We start from the raw sequence: 13579 nt of genomic DNA on the forward strand, positions 1-13579 counted from the left end.
CAACTGCGAAACGCATCCAACTCGAACAATCCAACTCCAAAATTCCGAAAATCAACATAACAGTCGTAACAGAAAATCAAACTTGCATTAAACTAAGAGAATATTCAGCAAAAACAAACAGAGGTCCGAGCTTCGAACAGCGAAGCTCGGCGAAATCAGCAAAGTATGAAAGCGGAAATTAAATTGTTTCTTCGCCCCACAGAAGGACGGTGTTACAACCCAATCGAAAATGTAAGAAAGCTCAAAGTAAACCCCAGTGCATAACCCCCTGAATCTCCCCACGAAAAGAACACAAGTGTGTGAAAAAGTGAACTAGGCAACAGGCTATTAGTGAGGCCTCCAACCGAGAAGGTCCCTCCAGCGTGCATGCTTCTCCCTTTTATAGATGCGGACATAGCCTTCTAGAGTCTTCGTAGAAATCTCTATTCTACCCTTCAACTTTGAGGCTTCCTCCGTCAAGCAATTTTCCGCATAATGTCCTCTCATTCGCCTATTTCCTAGGTCCACGCAACTGTCCTCCTCTTTTCCCGGACCTGGCGAAAATCTTCACACACCTGGCTTAAAACGTGCGTTAGACCCAGAAATTTCACGAATTAAAACCCTAGACCTATGCATGAAATTAGCCTTATCACCAATCATAGCAAAAGTGATCAATTTCTACCACATCAAACTTAGCACCCAACCAACAATTCAAATCTCAGTAAACTTAGACTATGTCTATATTTCTTCTCACTTCCCAAATTACTTTGATTTTCCTTCTTTTCTTCACAACCTTTCTCTCTTTTTCTCTTTTTCTTTCTTTTTTTTCTTTTTTATAGGCATCCTTTCTAGATCAAGCACACTTTTGAATTTTTTCTATGTCAAACTTGTACTTTTATAACATTAAGCACACTACTTTTCACTTTTCACAATTTCCCCTTATTTCTCCAATTCCTTTACAAAATATCAAATAAAAATATCTATACTAACCCAAAGAATGTCCCCATTGATTTGGCTTCCAAAGAATAGGCTTAAAGGCTCAAAGTTGGCTCCAAAGGGATAAAGAGATTTAAAATTTTTGAAAAGGGTCAAAATTTTTGGATATAAAAGTAGGTATGAAAAGATGGTCTAACATCCTCCTAAATCAACTTAAATCAACTAGGAGCAAGTTCTAGAAACATGTACATGAATGCAGATAAATCACACATGAAAGAAATTAAGGCTCAAAATCTCACAAGGGTATAAGCATGATTCAAGGCGAACAAGCAATTCACTAATTATGCACCTTTTTACCAAACCATCATATCAAAACATCAAGCCATACTTAATCAAAGATGAAAGAACTTAATATCACTGGCAACTCGGTCTAATGTGTCCCTAAGCATACGTGTTTCTAAGTTCTTCATGTTGAGTTCATGACATATTTTCAAGAAATTCACCTTCGGGATTTTTTTTTTCAAAACAAAAACTTAAACTAAAAACTTAAAACAAAAACCTAAACTCACGGTCCACCACTTCATCCCCCCAAACTTATTTACAACAAAGTGTAAAATAAGTTTGTAGAGTCGGTAGGGACGTGAGTAAACTATGAAAAAGAAAACATACCTTAAAATATTTCGCGTAGTTGCTGGACGGGGCGAAAATATGAAAAATTCGAAAATCACGCTGGAAACTGCAATTGGGCGACGGTCGCTGGGGGCCTCCAGCGGTCGCTGTGGAGTGTCAGAACTTGTCCAGTGAGTCGCCAGCGGGCCGCTGCGCGTGCCACAGCGGTCGCTGGGAATGGTCCAGAAGCTGCGAAAATTTCAATCAACACAAAACGAATTTAAAACACAAAATTACTGCAAAACCTGAAAATAAATGGTTGGGTTGCCTCCTAACAAGCGCTTATTTTTCATCTTTAGCTTGACGTTCTTTGAAGTTCATGAGTTATCCCATATCGCGGGAATTCCTTTGGGATGCCTTTGTACCTACAAATTCGCAATGTGAGCATAGAATGAAGAAAATTGTAGTAGCATACAACACATAATATTTGGCAATCCTCCAAACTTGAACCAAATCAAGGTGTAAAAATAATCACATGCAAGACCAAATACTCAACCTTGATTTAAAAATCATCCCCCATCAAGATCTCTATCCCCCCAAATTTGCAAGAATTTTCAACAATAGAACAAGATCATGCAAAACAATATAAGCTCAAAAATAAACACAAGTCATGCAAGATAAAATAGCCTCACAATGCTATGAACATGAACTATGCGTATCAATCAAGTCAACGGGGTAATCAAATTTCATCCACAAAAGAAGCTAATTCAAGCACACCCAACAATAATCAATTCCAATAAATCCAACTCACAAAATTACCAACAAATTATCAAAAGTATATCATCCCCCATCAAACTCCAATTCAAACTACCAAAATATATACCAACAACAAAGTCATTCGAAGAAAGAATTCAAGATCAATGCTCAGAAATTTCAAGAAGAACGTACCTTGCGTTGGTTGACAATTGAGCACAAGAACAATTTGGTAGAATCCAAAGAATTTGAGAAGGTGATCTGAATTTGAAGTGTGGGTGTGTGAATAATGTGGAGAAAAAGATAGATAAAGAGAGGGGAAGTTGATGCCAGGGTTAGAAAGAAAAAAAATGAAATAAGGAAAAGAGGAAACATACCTTAAATAAAATGTCGTGTCTGACTCGCCTCAGCGGTCCCTGACTGCAGTACAGCGGACCGCTGAGAATGGTTTGTCCTCACTGTTCTTCTTTCGGCGGGCCGCTGAGTTCAATGCAGCGGACTGCTGGCCCTGCTCCAAAAAAGTTTTTTTTTAAAAAAAGAACGAAAATTTAAAAAATAAAATGAAAATTAAAACAAAGGTAAATAAAATAAAAATAAAACTAGAAACTACCAAAAACAAGAAAGCTATCAACATTGAACTTTATATCTCACCCATGCTCTACGGAGCTTATCAAGAGTTGCAGTAGAAGAGTGTGCAAACACAGAATTTGACAACAGACACATAAGATTGAACCCACAGAGATTGTACCTGATACGATTTCTCAATTTGGATCTTTTAGCTTTGCTTCTGCTTTTCCTCCATGCATGACTTAATTGTGGATCCTTATCAAAATTAGTTTCGTCAGCAATACAAGGAATTAAAATTAAAGGGAGAGAAGGTTTGAAAGAATTCACCAATTTTTCGAGTATAGACGAACTTAGTTCAAGTATCATATCATGTTTCTTCTCCCATGTTTCCCTTGAAGTTGTCAAAGCTTCCATAGCAGTGTCTAATTTGTGTTTGCTTTCAGACACCTCTTCTGCACGTTTCTTGCTTCTTTCTAAGAGCCCACTCATCAAGTCTTCAAGGCTCTCGTATTCCCATGTCCTTGCCCACATCAGAAGTCTACTAAAGCGAGAATAACCTATTGATGCGTTCATTGCTTTTCCTCAATTACATAAAAAAAAATCAAAAGAAAAATAAAATTAAATAATATTACACTCTAAATTAGTATAATAAACCTTTCTACAATATCAGCTTAAAGCAAGAATATTCCCCGGCAACGGCGCCAAAAACTTGATGCACTATTTTTTAGCACTAAAACTACTCGCAAGTATACAAGGTAGAAATAGTATAGCTAAAGTTCAGTACCAGAATATCGAACACGGGGAATATAATTGCAACTGGCTATTATATACTAAGCGTCAAATACTATCTTTGATACGCTCGGTTTTTGATACGCTCGGTTTTTGCACTATTTTAGGGCCTTTAATTTTTAATGGGAGTCATACTCTTTTTCAGATTTTTATTGACATAGATGTTTCATATTTTTATTAGTGTGATGGTAGAACGTGTCGCAGAATTATTTCACCTATTGACATAGATCAATTGTTGTAACACCCCATATTTTGTATTTAGATTCACATACATACATATATATATATTATAGGGATGTATTCATATCCAAACACTAAGTATAAGTGAAACACTAAACACATGCAATCCATTGGATTTTGTGATCTAACGGTTAGATTAATGTCACGTGTCATCTAATAATGTAGGTTTTTAGCCTAATAATGTACCTCGGCTAATAATGTAGCATTTTGGTTAAAAATGTACAGTTTTAGTCTAATAATGTAAATATCTAGTCTAATAAAGTACCTCGGCTAATAATGTAGATTTTTAGTATGATAATGTAACTAATCACAACCATCCAATCTAATGATCCAAGGATTGTGATTTGTTCTGTGTTTTACACTAAGATGTTGTAAGGACCCTAACACACCCCATTATCTTATAGGTATATATATATATAGACTGCAGTAATTACTCCTCATTAAATCCTCCAACAAAAAAAAATCACCAAATATTCTATTACTATTCACAGTTTTATGTTCGCCAACTTAATACTAATTTAAAAATATTAATAATCACATATAAATTTCAAGATCAATTAAATGTATTCCATATACTACTCATTTTATCTAGGGCTGGCAAAAATACCGAAATACCGCACTTACCGTACCGAAAAAATACTGAAAATACCGCATTTTTGGTATACCGCATTTTTCGGTACCGTATGATACTTTACCGTTAGATTAAGGTACGGCAAAGGTATGAATTTTGCATATACCGCATCATACTGCATTATACTGCAATTACGGTATATACCGCAAAATTACGATATATACCGTAATTTTGCGGTATATACCGTTAATAATTATATATATTAATATATTTATTATTTATAAAATTATAATATTTAATATATTTATTATTTATAAAATTATAATATTTATATTTTCAAAACTAAAGAAAGATTAGTCATTAGAGGCGTAATTCGTAAAGCATTATTCATTAACCCTAATTCTTAATCTCAGATTCTCAATTCTCCATTCACGCCGCAACAGCACTCCACCACCACCACTCCGCCGTACCACTTCGTCCACCGCCGTCCGCACCCTAATTGGTAAGTATTATACATAATTGATAGTGAATTTAATTTTTATCCCTTTTGGCAATTTTTTCTAATTCAATGGGTTGTTTGTTGGGATTTAGGAATGAATTAATGGGTGTGAAGTATATATGTGTTGTTGGCTGTTGCTGCTATAAACTTGTACAAAATTTCTCCTTTTGTACTTGATTTAATGATTCTTCAGTTTTATAGACAAGGTTTATTGAATGGAAGAGCAAAAAACTTTTTTTTTGTAGTTGATTTAATGGCAGTGTGTGATTTATTTATTGTTTCTCCCATTTTAGTTATGCCTAGAGATATTTGTTGTTATAAATGTGCATTATTGTATACTTGGTAGCAATAGAATGAGCTTTTCTTGTGAAGTAACTAGTGATAATTTATAACTTCATTGGATCTATGTTTTAGACTTTGTAGACACCAAGGGTTAATTAATTTTCTGTTTAAAATTAACAATAGGTTAATTAATTCTATGTTATGATTCTCAATAATAAGTCAGTTTCTGTGATGATAAGTAGTGCTAATATTAAAATATATTGTCTTTTCAGGATGGAATCCGAAGCTTCTCATACGCTCCCAAGTCTGCCTATTTCAGAAACACCAAATAATTCAACAATTGATGATGGTTCCAGTAAAAAACGATCTTTAGAAGGCGTAGAAGACAAACCTCCTCTACCTCATACCAAAAGAAATAAAAGTCCATATTGGGAGCATTGCCAAAACAGACAAAGGATACGAGTGGCGTCAAGATACAAATAGGGGTATGTAATTACTGCAAAACTGAAATACCGGCTGCTCGTGGGAGTACTAGTGGCTTGAAAAATCACTTAGTCAACAGGTGCAAGCTAAGTCCATTGTATGATGTGAGCAGTGAGAAAGGTCAAACGGTGTTGACGAAAGAGACTATGAAACAAGGAAGTCGCATCGTTCCTCACTCTTTTAGTCAGAAAAGGTGTGAACTGAAGATGGCTCAATATGTGATCAGAGATGAAGTGTGTTTTCGAGCAGTTGAGAAGGAGGGATTTGTTGCTCTTGTGAATGAGTTTGAACCAAGATTTCAAATGCCCAGTAGAAGGAGAGTGGCAGGTATGGTTTATACCCTGTTTTTATAAGAGAAAAAAAAATACAGTCTGTTCTTAATGGACAAATAGTCAGTATCACTACTGACACTTGGACATCCCTTCAGAATATAAATTATATGGTTGTCACTTCACATTTTCTGGATAATGATTGGAAGTTGCATAAAAGAATTATCAACTTCACTAAAATCACAAGCCACGTAGGGGAAGAAATTGGAAAGTTGATTGAGATCTGTTTAAGGGAATGGGGAGTAGAGAAATTGTTTTCAATCGTAGTTGATAATGCATCGTCTAATGATACTGCGATTGAATACTTGAAAAGGAGAATGAGGATTGATAAAACTTTGATGTTCGATGGGAAGTATTTGCATTTAAGATGTGCATGCCATATACTTAACTTGATTGTTAAAGATGGTTTGAAAGAGCTGAAATCTTCAATTAAGCCTATAAGGAAAGCTGTTTTGTTTCTTCATTCTTCGCCTGGAAGATTGAACAAATTTAGGGAGTTTGCTATACTAAGTTTTCTAGTACATCAACCGTTCCCATGGATGTGAAAACTAGGTGGAATTCTACCTATAAAATGCTTGATATTGCATTAAAGTATAGAATTGTGTTTGAGAGAATGGCTGAAGAATGTGTTCCTTTCATAAAATACTTCCGTGAGAATGATGAAAAGGGTAGGGCGATGATGCTTCCAAGTTAAGAAGATTGGGATAATGCAAAAGCATTTGTACACTTCCTCAAAAGTTTCTATGACCTGACTTTATAGCTAAGTGCTTCTAAAACTCCTACGTCCCATTTGATTGCACTTTCAATGTTTGCTTTACAAATTGAGATTGAGAAAAAGTGTGGTGATTGAGATTTCACTCTCTCAAAGGTTGCAAAAGCAATGAAACTGAAATTATAAAAATATGGGGAGGATTGGAGTAAAATGAATCCACTGATTTTTATTTCTAATGTCTTGGATCCGAGGAACAAGCTTCAAATGCTTAAAGTTAGTGTCAAAAAACTGAAAGTCAGGAGCTTAACAAATGTTGATCAAGACCAACAGCTTCAACACTTGTGTGATCGATTTAAAAATGACTTGGTCAGTTTGTGGGGAGAATATAAGGGAGTAAATGATACCGTGTTGAATCAGAGGCCACTTCTAGAATGTGAGGATGTTGGAGACAATATTGGCCAAGGTGGATTGTATCTCTTTGATGAATTGTATAATGGAGTGCAAGAGGAAATTGAACAAGACCAACTGAATCAAATATCAAATGAAGTGGATAAGTACCTAGCTGATGAGATGGAGAAGAGGTCTAATCATACTTTTGATCTTTTGGAGTGGTGGAAATTAAATGCATCTAGGTATCCAATCCTTTCACTAATTGCGAAGGATATCTTTGCAATTCCAAGCTCAAAGGTTGCAAGTGATTCTGCTTTTAGCTTAGGTAAAAGGGTTGTGGATTCTTTTAGAACGTGTTTGAGTCCAAAAATGGTAGAGGCATTGGTGTGCACTAGTGATTGGCTTAGAACTGAAAATTTTAGCTTATATAAGGATCCCATTGATGACGACCTTGAATTTTATAGAGAAATTGAAGAAATAGAAAAGAGTATGTTGCTTTACTCTTTAGTATCAATTATTAGCTTTATATCCTTATAGATGTTAATTATCCTTTTGTGTTTCTTTTGTAGATCAAAACATGGGCCAAGATGCTTCTCAAGTAACACCTCTACTTGAGCTAATCCTTTGCCTATCACAATTCACAAGCACAAGAATTGCAATTCACAATCCTTTGCCTAATCCTTTGTCAGTTGTTACAGTCTGAAATCAGCTTGCAATTAGATGGGTGATGATCTTTGTGAGTAGTTACAGTCTTAGCACAAGAATTGAAAACCATAGCTGTATTAATTCTGTTCATAGGTCTTTTTGCAATGTTTTCATTTTTGTGTTATTTAGAGTTTATTTTCGTGTTATTTCCAATGAGATTGTTTACATTTTATTCATTTTAATTTCTAGTATTATTCTAAAGTATGTGCTTTTAAACATTATCTACTCTCTGTTGACTGTTGAGAAACATTATCTATCTTTAGTCGCATCTTTTTACAATAATTCAACACTTGACCTGATTGGTAGTTTTGGCATGTGGTTTATGAGAAATCATTGCTTATTGTTTTGAACAGAGTATATTTTGCTTCTAAGTTGGTCTTGAATGAGCTTGAGAAAAGCCAATTTATCTTTCTGAAATGAGCTTGAGAAGAGTAGTATGTTATGCTTCATGTTTTCTATCAATGCTTTGGTATTTATCTTTCTGATATGAGCTTTCCATGTTTGTTGTTTAATCTCGAACAGGTGTTGATGATGAATTGATGATTGATGCATAATGGAATGCCATCTTCTTTGAAGCTCAAGCATCACTTTCTCTACCCAAACCATGTTATTTAACCTTTTGGAAGTTGTATGAATATTGATGAACTATGTTTTGAATGTATGAACTATGTTTTGATTTTTGAATGACATGAATTATGTTTGATTGTGATGGAATTTTATATTTTGGACATTTTCTAGATACATAAAATGTTATTTTCAATATTTTATAAATCAAACAGGTATGATTTGCGGTATACCGCAACACGGTATGATATACAGAAATGTCGGTAAGGTAAAGGTTTTCAAAGATTGACATACCGAATTTTTGGTATACCGCAATGCGGTATACCGAAAGATTCTGTAAGGTATAGGTATGACATTTTCTCATACCACAATTTGCGGTACGATATGCGGTATGACATTTTCGGTGCGGTATACCGTACCGTGCCACCCCTAATTTTATCTATCCATTCCATGTTTGTTTCATGTCTTTTATTCCCTTAATCAAATTCTAAGTTACTATTTCCACTAGTTACTTTATACTCCGTAATTACTAATCTTACTTAGTAAATCCTCAAATTTAGTTTAACATCCATAGTCATTCTAAATCATATTTCTTTTACCAAATCTTATAAATAAAACTCATTAACCTTATCAACTAAATTTCTTTAATCTCAATTATTTGCAATCGTTAGAATATGCTTCAATCATCAATTCTAGTCTCATTTCTATGGTTAATCCACTCACATAATCACACTTAGTTATTAGTCATTACCATATTCAATTCCTTACTCAAAAAAAGATCTTTCACTTCAATATTCCAATCAATTTTCCAAAATATGTCAAATGACCATTATAAATTCTAATAAATTTATTTTAGTCACTAAATAAGATATATTATTCATTTTCAACAATTATTTGACCAATTAAGATTCATGGATTATTGCACTAAGATAGTCAGTTCATACCCAAAATCATACATAAGTTCAACTCAATTTAGTTCAATGGAAAAACTTATGTTTCCGACGTCTACGGACAAGGATTGATAGATAAACTCAAAAAGTAACACACACTTTATTTGACAACCAACGAGGTCAGAAAATTTTTACCTCATAACCAATCATAAGTTTCAAATAAAAGAAAAATAGGATAAAAGAGAGCCCTACCTTGATAACCATACGTTGGTTCGACTGGTTCAAAGCCTCAACACAAATTAAGTGAAACTTTCATAGATTGCAACTTCTTCTTCCTCCTTTGATTACTAATCGGTTGATTCTCCAAAGTGAGGTGAATAGTAGGCTAGTAGCTATATTTGATTTTATAGCAAGAGTCGCATTATTTAATTAATTATGAATAGTAAATGACAAATGGCACTATTTTGATCATTCATATTCTTTCTAGATGATTCCATGTATAATTGTCTTGATTGTAGTAAAAAAAATATTAGAAACCTAAAAAAACCGTGCCTCTCGTTGTTTTTTGGAGATAAAAATAAATATAGCATCTTTTATGCAAAATGACAATTTCTCCCTTCTATTATATACGCTATATAATTTCCGATTTAATTCTATTTTCTTGCTCAATCTTACTGACGCGATACTTGTGTCACCCCAATACTATATAAAATAACATTCAGTGTTGTGCACAAATTATAAGAATTTCACCCTAAATTGACAAATTTGTGTAGAAAGGAATTTTCCAACTAAACCCTGATTTGGGGTGTTACAATTATGTCTTGAACTAGTCTTTTCAGCACAACTTTCTCGAAGCTGATTGCTATTTGTTCAACAATCGTTGGCCGCCAGCGGTCCGCTGGGCGGGTCGAATGCTCCACATTTTCATCTTCAAGTTTTAGCTATCTTTTTAGGCTCAAATTTGCACATTTTAAACAAAACACGTCAAAATACGAAAACAGATAAAATATGTAATTATTGGACATGTATTGCAACATTGATACTCAAAATGGACCAAATAAATGCCCTAAAATAGTGCAAAAAGGCCCTAAAATAGTGCAAAAACCGATCGTATCAAAGAGTATGACTCCCATTTCATTAATATTTTCAATTCACTTTCTATTAACATTTTTTAAAATTCGTGGCGGATAAAGTGTGACTTTAAATAGCTAACGTAGGGAGTAGGATTTTCTTGTGGCGGCTTTTTCAAAATTTCATAGTTATGAGTTGATAAAATATGTAGATATTAAAAGCATGGAAAAAGAGAAAATGAAATACCGAGATATATAGTAGGAGGATAGAAATTTATTTTAGTAAACATGAAAGTAAAACACGCATTCCCAAGTTAATAGTAGATCAATTGTCATTATTGCGGCTATAGTTGATCAATTGTCATTGTTGCGGAGCAAATACTTAGCACAGAGTAGCATGAGGCCAGTGAATGGTTTAATGGAAGCGATTTCAACATTCGTTGCAGCTTCCTCTTTGAGCTCGTACTCGATCGTAGATCGAGTTATACACTGCTTCTCGTTTCCCTCCACCTCGGTTCATTTTTACTATAAATGATAACAGGGTCCCACATTCTACCAACTTATTCCACCAACATTTCAATTAAAACTAATATATACAAATGAGACTTATATTCCCCTAACTTTTTTCCACCCACTTTTCTTAACATTTTCCGTAAAGTATTATTTCAATTTTCTTTACAAATGATCCATGCAAACTCAAGTTTTGTTTTCTTAGTGAATTTAAACCACATGTTAAATATTTTTTTTCTTTTCAATTTCTATGCGCATATTTTTTGTATTTTTACGAATATTTATCTCTTTTTATATTCGATGTCATTTGTATTAATGGAAACTTTTCACCCTTTTTTCTTTTTCCTTCCCTCTTGTAATTTACAGTTATCCTTTGTTTCTCTCTCTTTGTTACATTAACAATACGCTTTAAAACTTGTTTCGCTTACAAATGACACTATTTTTCGTTGACAATGCTAATATACATAGTAGAGCTCCTTACCAAGAAAAACTCCTGTAGTAATTAAGTATGCCTTGACCTTCGTGTTGATCGTATTTGATGGTAATTTATAGTGTTAGCTTTTATATATACCGGTATCACACTCGTGCAATGCACAAAAGATAGCATTTTCAATTCGATTAGTAGAGGAACTTCCCTCTATAAAAGGCAAGGCCAAGATGCAAGGTATCAACTCAAGCTACAAACATTTTGAAACTCAGAAAAACAACCATGAAAATCGAAACAAGCCTCACCAACAATCTCCCACCATTGCTACTAGCATTGTGCTTAATTTCACTACTCATCTACAAACTTAAATCCACCGAGAAAAGTCCCACGTCCCCGCCTCTTCCTCTGGGCACCACCGCCTACCTGATCGTCGGCAGCCTCCCGGAAATGCTGTCGAACAAGCCAGCATTCCGATGGATACACAACCTCATGCAAGACCTCAACACCGAAATCTCCTGCATCAAGCACGGCAGAGTCCACGTCATCACTGTCACTTCTCCCGAACTTTCCAGAGAGTTCTTGAAGAAGCAGGAGCCGTATTTGACTCCCGGCCCGACGCCATATCAGCCCAGATCACCAGCGACGGCTACCTGACGCTGGCTCTGTCGCCTTCGGGCGACCAGTGGGCTAAAATGAGGAGGGTTATGAGGTCGGGCGTGCTATCAAATGCAGTGTTTCAATGGCTACACGATAAGAGACGCGAGGAAGCCGATCACCTCGTCAGATATGTGTACAAACAGTGCAAGAATCCGGACAGCAACGAAAGTGTGAATGTGAGAGATGCGGCGCGCCATTACTGTGGCAATGTGATAAGAAAAATGGTGTTTGGTGAGATGTTTTTTGGGTCCGGAATGGCGGATGGGGGGGCGGGGGTTGAAGAGAGAGAGCATGTGGATGGATTGTTCGCGATTCTTTCGTGCCTCTATGGATTCGCCATTGCTGATTTTTTGCCGTGGCTGGAGGTTTTGGATTTGGATGGGCATAAAAAGAAGATAACGAATGCGATTAAGAATGTGAGAAGGTATCAAGATCCGGAAATCAAAAAGAGAATAGAGATGTGGGAGAAGGGCCTCAAGAGTGAGGAAGATGATATTCTTGATCTTTTGATTAACCTCAAGAAGTCAGGAAATGAGCCGCTTCTGTCCATTTGAGAGATCAAAGCATTAATTGTTGTAAGTTTTTAGTATCTAAAAGATTGTGTACTCAACCGTTTTTATAAAAGCATAATAATCAGGAACGATTGATTTTACAGGAAATAATGATTGAGACGGTTGATAATCCATCAAATGCAGTTGAGTGGGCGTTGGCAGAAATCGATATTCTTGCTAAGGCATCTGAAGAATTGGATCGAGTGGTAGGTAAAGATAGGCTTGTTCAAGAATTTGATTTGCCTAAATTAAATTATGTGATGACTTGTTTGAAAGAGTCATTTCGGATACATCCATTAGCACCTTTCAATGTCCCACATGTTTCAAGCAAAGATACAGTGGTGTGTGGGTACTTTATCCCAAAGGGGAGCCAAGTGTTGCTTAGTCGTCCTGGCCTAGGGCGGAACCCTAGGGTTTGGGATGAGCCTCTCCGCTTTAGGCCTGAGAGACACGTTCATGATGAAGACTCAGTAGACGTGCTTACGGATCCGGAGTTGCACATGTTGTCGTTTAGTACTGGAAGACGAGGATGCCCTGGAGTCGTTCTTGGTTCTACCCTGAGCACGATGCTTTTGGCTAGACTTATTCAATGTTTTGCATGGAGACCCCCACTTTCTACGAATACTATTGACTTGGCTGAGTCAGAAAATGACTTGGCATTGGCTAAGCCTCTAATTGCTCATGCAGTGCCGCGCTTGAACTCACAAATTTACCTTTAACTCAAACAAAATTAGGATCATATATATGTATTGCATCATATTTATAAGTGTGTGTTATCAATTGTTGTCTTTTCATATTAACTTGTATTTTATCATCTCATGTACTTATCAGCTGTGTGCTGGAAAGTTGAAAGTTTAGTAAGACTACGTTAATTATTGGAAAAATAATTTTGTCATTGCCAATGTAGAAGGTTTCAACTCTTTAAGAAATTTGTAAAAATAAAGTTAATTGGAACATACTACTAAATTAGCTGATTTGTTTTCGTATAGTATGCACCTTCCATAATGCAAATTAGCATTTCTAACAAATTTATATTTATATATCAATCCAAATTTAAGTTGACATG

The 13579-nt window shown here is 35.3% G+C and overlaps 1 long non-coding RNA gene and 1 pseudogene across 1 annotated transcript; one reads left to right on the plus strand and one right to left on the minus strand.

The window, feature by feature from the left end:
* Positions 1–498: 498 nt before the first annotated feature.
* On the minus strand, positions 499–9652 carry LOC121766498. The gene is made up of 7 exons (XR_006043006.1): positions 9551–9652; positions 3026–3419; positions 2655–2785; positions 2473–2538; positions 1830–1949; positions 1585–1691; positions 499–554 (listed from the first exon to the last, which is right to left on the minus strand). It is a non-coding gene; the product is annotated as an uncharacterized LOC121766498 (long non-coding RNA).
* Positions 9653–11587: 1935 nt separating this feature from the next.
* LOC121766431 lies at positions 11588–13232 on the plus strand (annotated as a pseudogene).
* Positions 13233–13579: the final 347 nt, after the last annotated feature.

Source organism: Salvia splendens, chromosome 15 (assembly GCF_004379255.2).
Source record: "Salvia splendens isolate huo1 chromosome 15, SspV2, whole genome shotgun sequence".
In the NCBI taxonomy this organism is placed as follows: domain Eukaryota; kingdom Viridiplantae; phylum Streptophyta; class Magnoliopsida; order Lamiales; family Lamiaceae; genus Salvia; species Salvia splendens.